This window comes from Odocoileus virginianus, chromosome 30, assembly GCF_023699985.2.
Source record: "Odocoileus virginianus isolate 20LAN1187 ecotype Illinois chromosome 30, Ovbor_1.2, whole genome shotgun sequence".
Taxonomy (NCBI): Eukaryota; Metazoa; Chordata; class Mammalia; order Artiodactyla; family Cervidae; genus Odocoileus; species Odocoileus virginianus.
Genome location: NC_069703.1, coordinates 31,377,714 through 31,390,391, shown reverse-complemented (window position 1 = coordinate 31,390,391; position 12,678 = coordinate 31,377,714). Strand labels below are relative to the sequence as shown.

General features: G+C 51.6%; 1 protein-coding gene across 7 annotated transcripts in view; it reads left to right on the top strand.

Annotated features, from left to right (window-relative positions):
• Positions 1 to 2,784: 2,784 nt before the first annotated feature.
• TMCO4 (transmembrane and coiled-coil domains 4) overlaps positions 2,785 to 12,678 on the top strand; it is a 115,849-nt gene continuing 105,955 nt past the window's right edge. For 5 of the 7 annotated variants that reach the window (XM_020899217.2, XM_070458816.1, XM_070458820.1 and 2 more), the window contains exons 1-2: positions 2,785 to 2,874; positions 5,448 to 5,524. The gene's annotated coding sequence lies outside the window, so the exon portion shown is untranslated. Of the gene's footprint in view, positions 2,875 to 3,273; positions 3,674 to 5,447; positions 5,525 to 11,159; positions 11,274 to 12,678 lie in introns of those variants that run through there. The other 2 variants (XM_070458817.1, XM_070458818.1) reach the window with 2 other exon arrangements.

The following is a 12,678-nucleotide window of genomic DNA, read 5'->3' as shown; positions in this document are numbered from 1 at the left end:
AGGGTCCCCGTGCATTGGGAGTGTGGGGCTTGAGCCCCTGGAACACCAGGCACGTGCCAGCCCCTGTAGTGGTATCTTTACAGGGAACGCGAGCAGCCGATGTGTGCTGAGCGTGTCCTGTGTGCCAGGCGGCATTCAAAGCGCTCCACCTGCATAGCCTCGTTCCACGCTCGTGACAGCCCTTGTAGGAACCGTAATGATCCTCATTTTAAGAGGAGGAAAGTAAATTTTCAACAGCAAACCTCAAAAACCTCCAGGGCATACACCAGAGGGACAATGTGCTTTCTCTGCGCTTCCTTCCTGTCCTTCCTTCTGGGTTAGGTCCCATGTGCCGTTCACTGTTGGGGCGAGGAGGAAACTGGGGTCAGGAGTGGACACTGCGCAAAGCTGCAGCTGCTCCGACGTCTACAGTCAAGAGCATCTGACACAGGGTCTCTCTTGAACGACAGACAGGGCAAGGCTGTTGGGCAGAGTGGCGCCTGGAACCACAAAGCCGATCTGGTTAAAAAAGACATTGAGCCCCGGAGGGCTGGCTGGAGGGTTTCTGTCCATGTTCACGTCCATGTAGTTATTAATTCTGCAACTGGCAAGGCTCGAGTGCCCAGAGATATACCGCCTATGCACACCCACCTGACCTTCACAATGGCCTCATAGGAAGGGAGAGCTGCTATTCTTTGTCCTGAGTGGCCAGTGAGATGAGGAGACAGAAGCCTAGAACATTCCACAAGATGCATGAGTCACAGGCTTCTTGGAAGCTGGTCTCTGACCCTGATCAGTGCCTTTTCCGTTCACAGCACTGGGCTGTCTTCACCCGGAGTAACAGCAATAACCTTGTGGCCACAGTGATTCACTCCGGCTCATCACTAGTACTGCAGAGACAGGAGACAGACAGGCCCTAGGCTGAGCAGTTTCTCCCCTGTGGAAGAGCAGGATGATGGAGGAGGCCGGGCCCTGCCCAGATAGAGATAAAAGGCCGTTTACTCCTCATTCTCAGTCAAGGAGAACTCCCTGACCACACATGCACAGAAAGGCTCCCTGGAGGTCAAAAAGGGAGGGGGCATCACCTCATAGTGAGTGATGTCGAGTACCCATAAGCCTCTTCCCCAGAACCCACCTTGGCTAAGAGATGAGCACTGATACATGGGAGGGCCCTGAAAGTGACAGTGATACTTGCTCAGTCATGTCTGTCTGACCCCACGGACGGCAGCCTGCCAGGCTCCTCGGTCCATGGGGCTTCCCAGGCAAGAATTCTGGAAGTAGGTAGCCATTCCCTTCTCCAGGGGGTCTTCCCGCCCCAAGGATGGAACCCACATCTCTCACATTGCAGGCAGATTCTTTCCCATCTGAGCTACCAGGAAAGCCTCAGGGAGGATCCTGAAATACACCAAATACAGACTCAGAATCAGGCAAATCAAAATGATTGGCCAAAGAAAATCCAGAAGAAATGCCCCATAAAAGTAATTCAAACTACAGTAAGGGTGCAACTTAGCAACTCTTTCTGAATATTGTACTCTTTTTTTCCTCCTAATAAACACCTCACTTGTTTAACTACTTTCTATCTTTGTGGGAATTCTTTTCTGCACAGCCAAAGGGCCAGGGCCTTGTCACTGGCCACTGGCCGACCTAGTGGCTAGGATCTGGTGCTCTCATCGTGGGGACGTGACCTCAATCTCTGGTCTGGGAACCCAAGCCCTGCTTCAAGCCACTGCAGGCCGAGGCCAACCGAGATCACTGTGGCTTCTGCACAACCTTGACCTGAGCCTCAGTTTCCTTTCTTGTAGAATAGGTGTGATGAGAATTCACAGGATTGCTAGAGGAATAAGATCCACTCACGCTTTCATTATGTGATTCTGAACCAACTACTGGGTTCAGAATCATTCTCAGTCCCTGGGGCCGGGCACACAGCAGAGGACTGACTCTCTCGACTTCTAAATTCTAGTGGGGACGGCAGACAATAAACAGAAACGGGAAGACAAACCAAAACAGTTTCACAGAGTGAGAAGCACTACAATTGACATAAAACAGAACCGGAAGCCTGGAGTGGGATTCCCCAGGCACTTAAACAGTACCTGGCACACAGTAGGTGTTCAGAACTATTTGTTCTCTGACTGGACTTGCTGGGTGGACAGGAAGACTCACAGATGCCACCCTAAGGGGGGGGGGGGGGGGGCACCGGCATGGAGAGCCAGGGCGCAGCACCAGGCAGTTTAGTTCAGTTCAGTCACTCAGTCGTGTTCGACTCTTTGCGACCCCGGGGACTGCAGCACGCTAGGCCTCCCTGTCCATCACCAACTCCCAGAGTTTACTCAAACTCATGTCCGTCGAGTCGGTGATGCCATCCAACCATCTCTCATCCTCTGTCGTTCCCTTCTCCTCCCGCCTGCAATCTACAGTGCCAGGCAAGGGAACCTCAAAGGCAAAGAAACGGAAAGGAAACTAGACAGCGTGGATAGATCTCAACACTGTGAACTTCACAGGGCTGTCTAACCAGGCGGGAAGGCTGTGTCCGTGGCCGGCTCTTTGATTTCACATCATCTGCTTTTGACGACGGCCCCCCGCCCCCACCCCGGGTGGCCGCGCGGCTCTCCGCGTGGGGGTACCGAGAGTCCGGCAAGCAGTTTCCGCAGCGCCAAACCCGCGAGGGCGCCGCGCGGCGTCCCCGAGGGCGCACGGGCCCACGGAGTGAGTTTCGCGCGGGGCTGGTGAGCAGCACTGCCTGAGCCGGGTGCCCCAGGACTCGCGCCGGGGCCCGGAGCCCGGAAGCACCGGGAGCGCGCGGGGCGGGGCGCTGGGCGGCGGGACCCGCCGGACCCGCGCGCGGGGCGGGACCGGAGCAGCCCGGCCCCCTGGCCTTCGCCGCGCCGCCACCTCCAGGTAAGGGGCGCGCTCCCGCCCGCGGGAGCCCCCGCCCCGCGCCGCCCGGCCCGCGGGCCCGTTGCCCTCCTCCGCCCCCGACGCGGCCCCCGGTGCCAAGTGCGCGGCGGCGGCCCGGCGCCTACCGGCCCGGAGTCGAAGTCGCCGGGCGGCTTATTGCTTTCCTTCCGAGCCGGAAGTGAGCTTAGAGCCACAGGCCCTGGCCCCAGATGGGGAAACTGAGGCCGGGCCTCCCCTGGGAAATGAGGACTCTGGTCCGGGCCAGGGAGGGGGTGGGGCTTGCCCACCCCAAGGTCACCCGGGGTCGCCGGGCTTCCCCTTGGCTCACGGGGCCCCTCGGGCGCTCCTCACCGGCCCCTCTTCTTGTCCCTGCAGCCCTCTGAGCTCTCAGCAGACACTTAAACTGAGAATTACCGCCGGCGCGGGGAGGGAGGAGAAAGTGTTGAGAAGAAAAGGCCCCGGGGTCACAGGGAGCCCGGGGCGTCCTCCGGACCCCTGTTGTTAGAGGAAGGATGAACTTCTGCTACTGATTTGCTAACTTTGGGGGGGATTTTACACCTGGGTAAGCTGAGGCTCAGAGAGAGGAGGGAATTTCCCCAAGACCATGCGAAGGAGGTCAGGCTAAGAGCCTGGGTTATAAGAGCCTGCTACAGCGCCTGGCACAGAGGAGGGCTTCACACACGCGCACCCCTCCGCTCTCCTCTCCGCCCTGCTCACGGTGGCGCAGAAGGCAGGACCACGCCCGGCTAGGCTCCACTTGGTCTGGACACCGCTGCCTAACACGGCGTAGGGGTCAACAGTGAGTTCTCTGTTCACTAACTCGGCGTTCATTTGGGGGCAGAAACAGGAAGCCCTTTAAGCTTTGGGGGAGTCCACCAAATATATATGGAACCAAATATATATCCAAGGTTGACTGGGTACGGTTTAGGCGCTGAGAATACAGCAGTCAGAAAGACAAGAGCTGCCTTGGAGGATGTGGGGGAGCAGTGGGGGGGCAGAGTACAGGCCCAAGAGTGGAAAAAACCCTGCCCTTTAGTCTGAGCTGGAGGAGGGATGAGGAGGGAGCCCTGCAACCTCCCCCATGGGGAAGTCTGAGAAGAGGGCAGGAAGAGATGAAAGCTCACAGCTCCAAGTCCTCTGAGTCTCTGGCCCTGCCCGGCCTTGTTTGGGATGCTTTGCCAGCCTGAGCTCCCCCAGCCCAACCTCCAGGGATTTGGGGAGGAGGAGCTGGGTGGGCAGAGAGTGGGCCTGAACTGACCTCAGAGTCTGGAAACCTAGCTGTGTGATCTTGGGTGCGTCATTCTACCTCTCTTGGCCTGTTTGCTTGGCATAGGGCGGTAGTCACGATACTTCACGGTGTTGGTGGTGCTGTGCTTCGGAAGTCGTGAGCAGGGTGCAGGGTGTGGCTCACATCAGAGGCCTTGCTGAAGCAGGCGTGAGCCAGGGTGTAGTGCTTATTTATAGTGTTTATTTAGAGACTCTAGTGACCCTGTGGATAACCTGAGAGCTCTCCGTAAAGAATGTAAGAGGCAGAGGGAGGGTGGCCGAGGTGAAGGCTGGGAGCCTGAGCTTCCCTGCTCTGCCGTCTCAGGAAACAGAGCGCGTGTCACTGTCCTCATTTCAGCTTTCTGAACCCTTGCGGTCACATGTGCTGCATCACCCAGAGGTGGCTCAGGCCCCCAGTCTGCGGCTTCCGAGTCATCCCGAACAAGCTGAGTGACCTGTCTGTGCCTCGGTTGCCTCACCTGTGCCTCACCTGTGAAATACCTGTCCCCAGGGTTGTCATGGGGATGAAAGAGGCCAAAGCCACAAAGGGCCCTCTATAGAGCTGCCCCCATGGGAGCCTTGCCAAGGCCTCGGAGTGGTTGGATGGCACAGTTGGCTGCCTTGGTGGCCGTGGCCGAGCGTGTACCAAAATGGCACCGTTTAGACACTGAGGGGTACAGCGGTCAACAAGACGCATGCTGCCCTGGTTGGGGTGGCGGGGAGGGAGGTTCATCAAGGTCACAGCCTGGAGAGTTTCTCGTGAGCCTGAAATCGTCTTTCCCTACGCTGGTACCACGAGGCTACAAGTGGCTAGATCAGCCTCCGGGCCCACACGTGGGACCTGAGAAATGTCTTTAGGTGGTTTATCCTCATTCTGTCCTTTATGACCTGATGGTTTTGTGACCATTGCTGTACATTTTAAACTGTGGCAGCAGATGAAATGGGGGGTGGGGGCTTGCTGCCTTGAATATGTTACAGTGAGCAAAAGGGGGCTAGAAAGGGTATCCAACCCACTTCCCACTTTGCCACCCTCCTCTTGACAGCCAGACCCATCCGATGGTACCACCCTCTGCTCAAAACCGTTCTGTGGCTTCCTACTTTCTTAGGGTAAAGAACAGAAACCTCAGCATGGCCCATAAGGCCCTGCCGCCTGGGCCACACCTACACCTGGCCTCCTCCTCCAGCTGTGTCTCAGACCACTTTATCAGTAGCCCCCTGTGCTCAGGCACGCTGCTGCCTCCTGCCTCAGGGCCTTTGCACAGGCTCTTCTAGACTGCTTCATCTCTCCTTCATCTCTCTTTTTCCAGGTTAACACCTCATCCATCAGATCTGATCCCAACCTCGACTGGCATTCCAGGTTCCCCAGGCCACAAGACTTCCCCAGGTATGTGGGAGGTTTATGTTAAAGTGTAATTATACTTGTGTATAATTGTGTAAGATATCACTGGGATTAATCTCAGCTACCACCCGCTCACACTCCCTTACCTCCAACTGTAACCCTTGTGATTCCTGGGACTGCTCGGAGTTTGCTCTGAGATGCTCAGTAATGAAATCTCTTTAGGAGTAGCTCTTGAGTGCACATGTGGACTTGCTTTATCTAAAATTCTATTGTCCTTCATCAAAAAAGAAAAATTACGAAAGTCACTTCTTAGCTGTGAGGGTAGGTGTTCATTCATCCATTCTCTCACCTGCTCTGCCAGGCACTGTTCTAGGAGACGTCAGGGAACGTAACACACAAGCCCCCACCCTCACGGAGCCTTCTCTAGTGAGGGAGACAGACCACAAAGAAATAAACCTATCATCCACTGCCAAGCCATGGCAAATCAATTAAGGAAAGTCACACAGGGTCTGGTGGGAGGGGGCAGCGGGGGCACCTGATACCTTACACCTGCAGAAGGAGGAGCTCTGCTGAGGAGGTGGGAAAGCACAGGTGTCCTGGGCACCATCCACTCCCCCCCCGACCATCCTGTTGGGGAGACAGGCACGTCGGCAACCAGCCTTCATGCATGAGAGGAGGTGAGGCCCCCCAGGGAAAGCGTAAGGAGCGCTTCAGAGGTGGCAGGCTGGACAAACCCAAGAAGCCTCCTGGCAGCCCCTGAGACCCCTGAGTAAAATGGAGATGGATTTGGGTCTCAAGTCACATGCACCCGGGGAGGGTATATCCTGATCCTGCATTTGCCAGCTGTGTGGCCCTCCCCTCTATAAGCCTCAGTTTTCTCATCTGTAAGATGGGGACAGTGTTAGTCTCTTCCTCGTAAGGCAGTGGTGAGGCTGAAATGGGATCAGGAGAGTAAGTCTGCAGGAGATCTTCACTGATTTTTTTTTTTTTTTTTAATTTATGGTTGCATTGGGTCTTCGTCGCTGCCTGCGGGCTCTCTCTGGCTGCGGCGAGCAGGGGCTGCGCTCTGGCTGTGGTGCGTGGGCTTCTTGTTGCGGTGGCGTCTCTGGTTGTAGAGCACAGGCTCAGGGCGCATGGGCTTCAGTAGTTGTGTGCAGGCTCAGTGGTTTTGGCACACAGGCTTAGTTGCTCCTCAGCGTGTGGGATCTTCCTGGAGAAGGGATCAAGCCTGTGTCTCCTGCCTTGGCAGGTGGGACTCCCGGCCACTCGACCACCAGGGAAGTCCCTGATTTTATGTTTAAGCTGTGCTTCTGAGGAAGGGGTCTTCTTTGGTAGCTCAGATGATAAAGAATCTGCCCGCAGTGCTGGAGACCCGGGTTTGATCCCTGGATGGGGAATATTCCCTGGAGAAGGGTGTGGCAACCCACTCCTGTCTTCCTGCCTGAAGAATTCCGTGGACAGAGGAGCCTGGTAGGCTGCAGTCCATGGGGTCACAAAGAGTCGGACACAACTGAGCGACTAAGGCCTTCACTTTCACTTTGAAGAAGGGCATTATTTGGAGATGAGGATCCACACCAAGAAAAAAAACAGCTTGAGCTGCATCCCAAGGTGGGAAACCCAGCGTAGGCTGAAAGGAGCAGGTGGTTCGGCTTGGGAGAAAGCTGGCTAGAAGAAGGGAAGTGGAGGGAAATAAAGTTGAAAAGTGGGGTCATGACTGAACCAAACTTGGATCTGTTCACTCGCACAGACCAACCTGCTGTCAATCTACTGAGACCTGTTGTGGTAAAGGAAAAAGTGCAGCATTTATTGTACGGAGGCAGATCAGGAGTTCAGGGCAGCCGCTCTCAAAAAACCCAAATCCCCTGATGGGTTTCAGGCAGCGTTTTGTTTTTGTGTTGATGCATAGTCGATTTACAGTGTTGTTAGTTTCTGGTATAGAGTGCAGTGATTCAACTATACATACACACACATAATTCTTTTTCATATTCTTTTCCATTCTGGTTTGCTGCAGGATACTGAATATAGTTCTCTGTTTTATACAGTAGGACCTTGTTTATCTGTGTCTGTGAGTCTGTTTCTGTTTCATAGAGAAGTTCACTTGTGTCATATTTCAGATTCTACATACAAGTGATATCATGGAGTGTTTGTCTTTCTCTGACTGACTGACTTCACCTAGTATGATAGTCTCTAGGCCATCCATGTTGCTGTAAATGGCATTATTTCATTCTTTTTTATGGCTCAGTAGTATTCCATTGTGTGCATTTAATGCATCTTCTTTATCCAGTCATCTGTTGATGAGCATTTAGGTTGCTTCCTTGTCTAAGCTATTGTAGATAATGCTGCTATTACATTGGGATGCATGTATCTTCTTAAATCATAGCTTATTCTGGATATATACCTGTGAGTGAGATTGCTGGATCATATGGCAGCTCTGTTTTTGGTTTTAAGGAGCCTCCGTATGGTTTTCCATAGTGGCTGTGTCAATTTACAGGGAAGCATTTTCTTTTTCAGGGAAGCAGCTTTAAAGACCACCTGAAGGAGGGGAGTCAGAGGTGTGTGGTCAGCTTGTGCACAAGTCTCTGATAGGCTGATGGTGCGGTAACAGGGTGGTATCCCAGGGGTTAACATTAGCAGTCCTCAGGCTGCAGGAGGTCTGGGGGCTGTGTTCTCGTGGTCATCGAGTAATTAAATCTTTCCATATGATAAGGATTTTATCATCTGTAAAACAACTCAGGGAACGTGTATCAGATACTGTTACCTAAGGACTTCAGGGAAGAACTAAAGATTCTTTGACTGCCATGTGACTGATTCACTGTTTAAATTACCACTTCTCCTGGCCAAACTGCTACTTTGGTCATGACACAGTCCTTTCAATCATTAATTCTTGGCTCCGGGGAGGCCTGGGAAGCTATAGCTTTTCCATAAACAAGAGGCAGATAGAGGACATGAGGGAGAGGGTCTGTCACATAAAGGCCCCATAGGTCCTGCTCAGTTCAAGATGGAGCTAGTGAGATCCTAATTTGGCAGTTTTCAAATTGCATTTGAAATGTTTTGGGCCACCTCAGTGTATAAAGTAGACCAAAGAGGAGCAGGGTAGGCTGTCCTTGAGCCAAGACCCAGGTACACGTTTAAATCCCACATCACTTGTGTAGTGACCTTTCCGTTTATTTCTCAGGGCCTCTTTCTCCATCTGTAAAACAGAGATAACAGCATCTGCCTTATAGAATTACTGGGAGGAAGTGAGATGGAAAAGAGTGGTACATGGCTAACATTTACCAAGTACTAATAGTTATAATTTTTTAATTAAAAAAATTAATTGTGATGAAATACACAGAACATAAAATTCACCATCCTAACCATTTTTGCAGTTCAGTACCGTTAGGAATAATCATGTTCTTTTGCAATCAATCTCCAGACCATTTCAACTTGCTAACCTGAAACTCTGTACACTAAACAACAACTTCCCCTCTCCCTCCCCAGCCCCTGGCAACCCCTACTTTACATTCTATCTCTACGATGTTGGTTACGCTAAATAGCTCGTATACATGGAGCTATACAGTGTTTGTCTTTCTGGGACTGGCCGATTTCATTCAGCATAATGTCCTCAAGGGTTATCCATGTTGCAGCGTGTTAGAATTTCCTTCTTTCTTTTAAGGCTGACTAATGTTCCATTGCATGTATATAACGCGTTTTGTTTATCCTTTCATCCACCGATGACCACTTGGCTCGACTCCGCCTTTTTTTGTTGTTGTTCAGACACTGAGTCATGTCCAACTCCTTGAGACCCCATGGACTATATCATGCCAGGTATCTCTGTCCTTCAGTACCTCCAGGAGTTTGCTCAAATTCTTATCCATTGAGTCAGTGATGCCATCCAAGAATCTCATCCTCTGTTGCCCCCTTCTCCTCCTGCCTTTAATCATTCCCAGCAAAAGTGTCTTTTCCAGTGAGTTAGCTCTTTGCATCAGCTGGCCAAAGTATTGGAGCTTCACCTTCAGCATCAGTCCTTCCTATGAGTATTCAGGATTGATTTTTTTAGGATTGGCTGGTCTGATCTCCTTGCAGTCCAAGAGACTCTCAAGAGCCTTCTCCAGCACTACAGTTTGAAAGCAGCAATTCTTAGGTGCTCAGCCTTCTTTATGATCCAACTGTCACATCCATGAGTGGAAAAACCACAGCTCTGAGTATACTGATTTTTGTCAGCAAAGTGATGTCTCTGCTTTCTAATACACAGTCTAGGTTTGTTAGAGCTTTTTTTCCAAGGAACAAGAGTCTTTTAATATCATAGCTGCAGTCACCATCCATAGTGATTCTGGAGCCCAAGAAAATAAAATCTGTCACTGCTTCCACTTTTCCCCCTTCTATTTGCCATGAAATAATGGGACCAGATGCCATGATCTTAGTTTTTTTAATGTTGAGTTTCAAACCAGCTTTTTCACTCTCCTCTTTATTTCCTCTAAATTAAAGGCCCTTTAGTTCCTCTTTGCTTTCTGCCATTAGAGTGGTATCATCTGCATATCTGAGGTTGTTGATATTTCTCCTGGCGGTCTTGATTCCAGCTTGTGCTTTATCCAGCCAGGCATTTTGCCTGATGTACTCTGCTCTGCCTTTTAGCTGTTGTTAAAAATGCTGCTATGAATATGGGTGTACAAATACCTTTTTGAGACTATGCTTTCAATGCTTTTGGTATGTAACCAGAAGCAGCATTGTTGGGTCATTTACTGTTACAATTTGAAGGTGGGCATGGATGGCTGCCCCTGTGTCTTCTCTTGCCCCTCAGAGTGAGACAGGTCCCTGGGACCCTGTGGACCAGTTTGAAAACCAGCAAGTCAGATGAACCACTGCAGACATTGCCATTTCTCCCCCTGCCTTGCCAGGCAGATTTGCCTCTTAAATTATATTTTGGTTATCCCTAGTGGAAACACCCTTCATTCAGCAAATGTTTATCGGTTCCTACTATGTTCCGCGTGGGCAGAGGGAGATAGACAATAAGCAGTGAACATAAACGAGGAAGGGATAGGGTGTCAGATAGTGAGGCACGCTTTGGCCCAGGCAGAGGAGCCAGTTCACAGGGATTGGGGTGAGAGGGGGTGGCGTGGTTTCCCTGAGCTGTGAGACTTAAGCCAAGACCAGAAGGAGAGACGGGAGCTGACCGTGTGGTTATCTCAGGGAAGAGCATTTCCGGCAAAGGGAGCAGCCAGTGCAAAGGCCTTGAGGTGGGTGCATGCCTGGTGGGGTCCCCTGGCGGCCACGAGGACGGTGTGTCTGCAGCCAAATAAGAGGAGGAACTGGGAGGAGCCAGCCGGCTGCACATGGCCCGTGGCTCTGGGTGAGAAGGGAGTGCTGGGGGTTTGGAGCAGGGAAGGGACGTGATCTGACTCTCGTTTGAATGCAGCTTTCTAGATGCTGTGGGCTGGATAGCTAGGGGTAAGGGCAGAACGAGGTGGGAGAGGAGGCTCCTGCCAGAGAGATGGTGGCAGCTGGTACTCTGCTGGGAGTCAGGGAAGAAGGGGGCGATGATAAATGAGGACAAAATGTCCGACAGCCTGGGCGTCCGCCCTCGAGCACGCTGTCCCCCTGCCCGCCCTGCCCCAGCACCCCACCCCTCCTCCAGGCTCTCCCGAAGCCAGGGTGGGCTGGGAGCTTGCCCTCCATGCCAACGCCCTCTTCCTCCTTCCAGTCTGTGCTGGGATTGTCCAAAGCCCTGCGGGTTCTTCTGTGTTGAAACTGTTGCCTGGACATCTCCTGAGATGGTGCAGTTACCACCGACCTCCAGTTTAACTTCCCGATAGAGGTATAAAATGAAGGGGTTTGTCTCCTAAAATGCTGAGAGTGGGGAGTAAGCTGGGCCTGCCTAAGATCCCCACTTCTAGGACCATGTCAAGACTGTCTTGTTGTGTGTGTGTGTGTCTGTCTGTCTGTCTGTGTGTGTGTGTGTGTGCGTCTGTGTCTCTATGTGTGTCTCTGTGTGTGTCTGTGTGTGTGGGTGGGTGTGTCTGTGTGTGTGTGTGTCTATGTGTGTGTCTGTGTGTGTGTCTGTGTGTGTGTGTCTGTCTGTCTGTCTGTGTGTGTGTGTGTGTGTCTGTGTGTGTGTCTGTGTGTGTGTGTGTGTGTGTGTGTCTCTGTGTGTGTCTGTGTGTCTGTGTGTGTCTGTGTGTCTGCCTTGAACTACAGTCTCCAGAATTTATGGCTTAAGAACAGTGATGTAAGCTCCATTTGTTGCAAAGGATTTCTTTGGCCCAGTGCTTTTCCTTCTCCTTGGGTCCAAAATAATTAGTCCTCAGCCTTCTTCTGACACTGTATTTATTTCTCTAGTAATGGTTATTTTTAAAATAGGTGTATATATTATCCATTTATTTATTAATTTGGCTGCATGGGGTTTTAGTTGCGGCAGACAGGATCTTTCATTGCAGCATGCAAATTCTTAGTCATGGCACGGAAAGTTGGATCTTAGTTCCCCAACCCAGGATGGAACCCGGGCCCCCTGCATTGAGAGTATGGAGTTTCAGCCACTGGACCACCAGGGAAGCCCTACTGATGGTTATTTCACTGTAAAAATTCGCCTGTGGCCACTTAACTCAGAAAAAGAGGAAGAAAGAGAGAAAAAGAACATCACATCCCAGCTGCACCCGGCTCCCCTACCCCCAATCCCCCTGCCAACACACACACATCACAGTTTAAAAAAAAAAAAAAAGGCCACAGTTGGCTCGCGTTTAAGAAAAACAAAAGTTCATTCTTACATGGCATCTTCTAAAGACTAGATGATGCAGAACTTCCCAAACCATGGATTGAACTTGTGCCCCCAGCTGTGGAAGTGCAGTCTTAACCAGTGGCCCACCAGCGAAGTCCAAAGGCCTTGGAGTTTTAATGATGATTTAAAGGACTTTCAGGGCTTCAGTGCCAATGCCCAAGACTCAGGTTTGATCCCTGGGTCAGAAAGATCCCCGGCAGGAGGAAATGGCAACCCACTCCAGTATTCGTGCCTGGAGAATCCCATGGACAGAGGAGCCTGGTGGGCTATAGTCCATGGGGTCACAAAGAGTCGGACACGACTGAGCGACTAAACAGCAATTTCAAGGATGATATTGACCACATCTGATTTTTCTCCTAAGTGCTAACTTTGGGATTTTTGGCGCTACAAGAAGAACTCCCACGGCATCATTTATGGCGTCCATCAAGAAATGTGAGTCGAACACCTC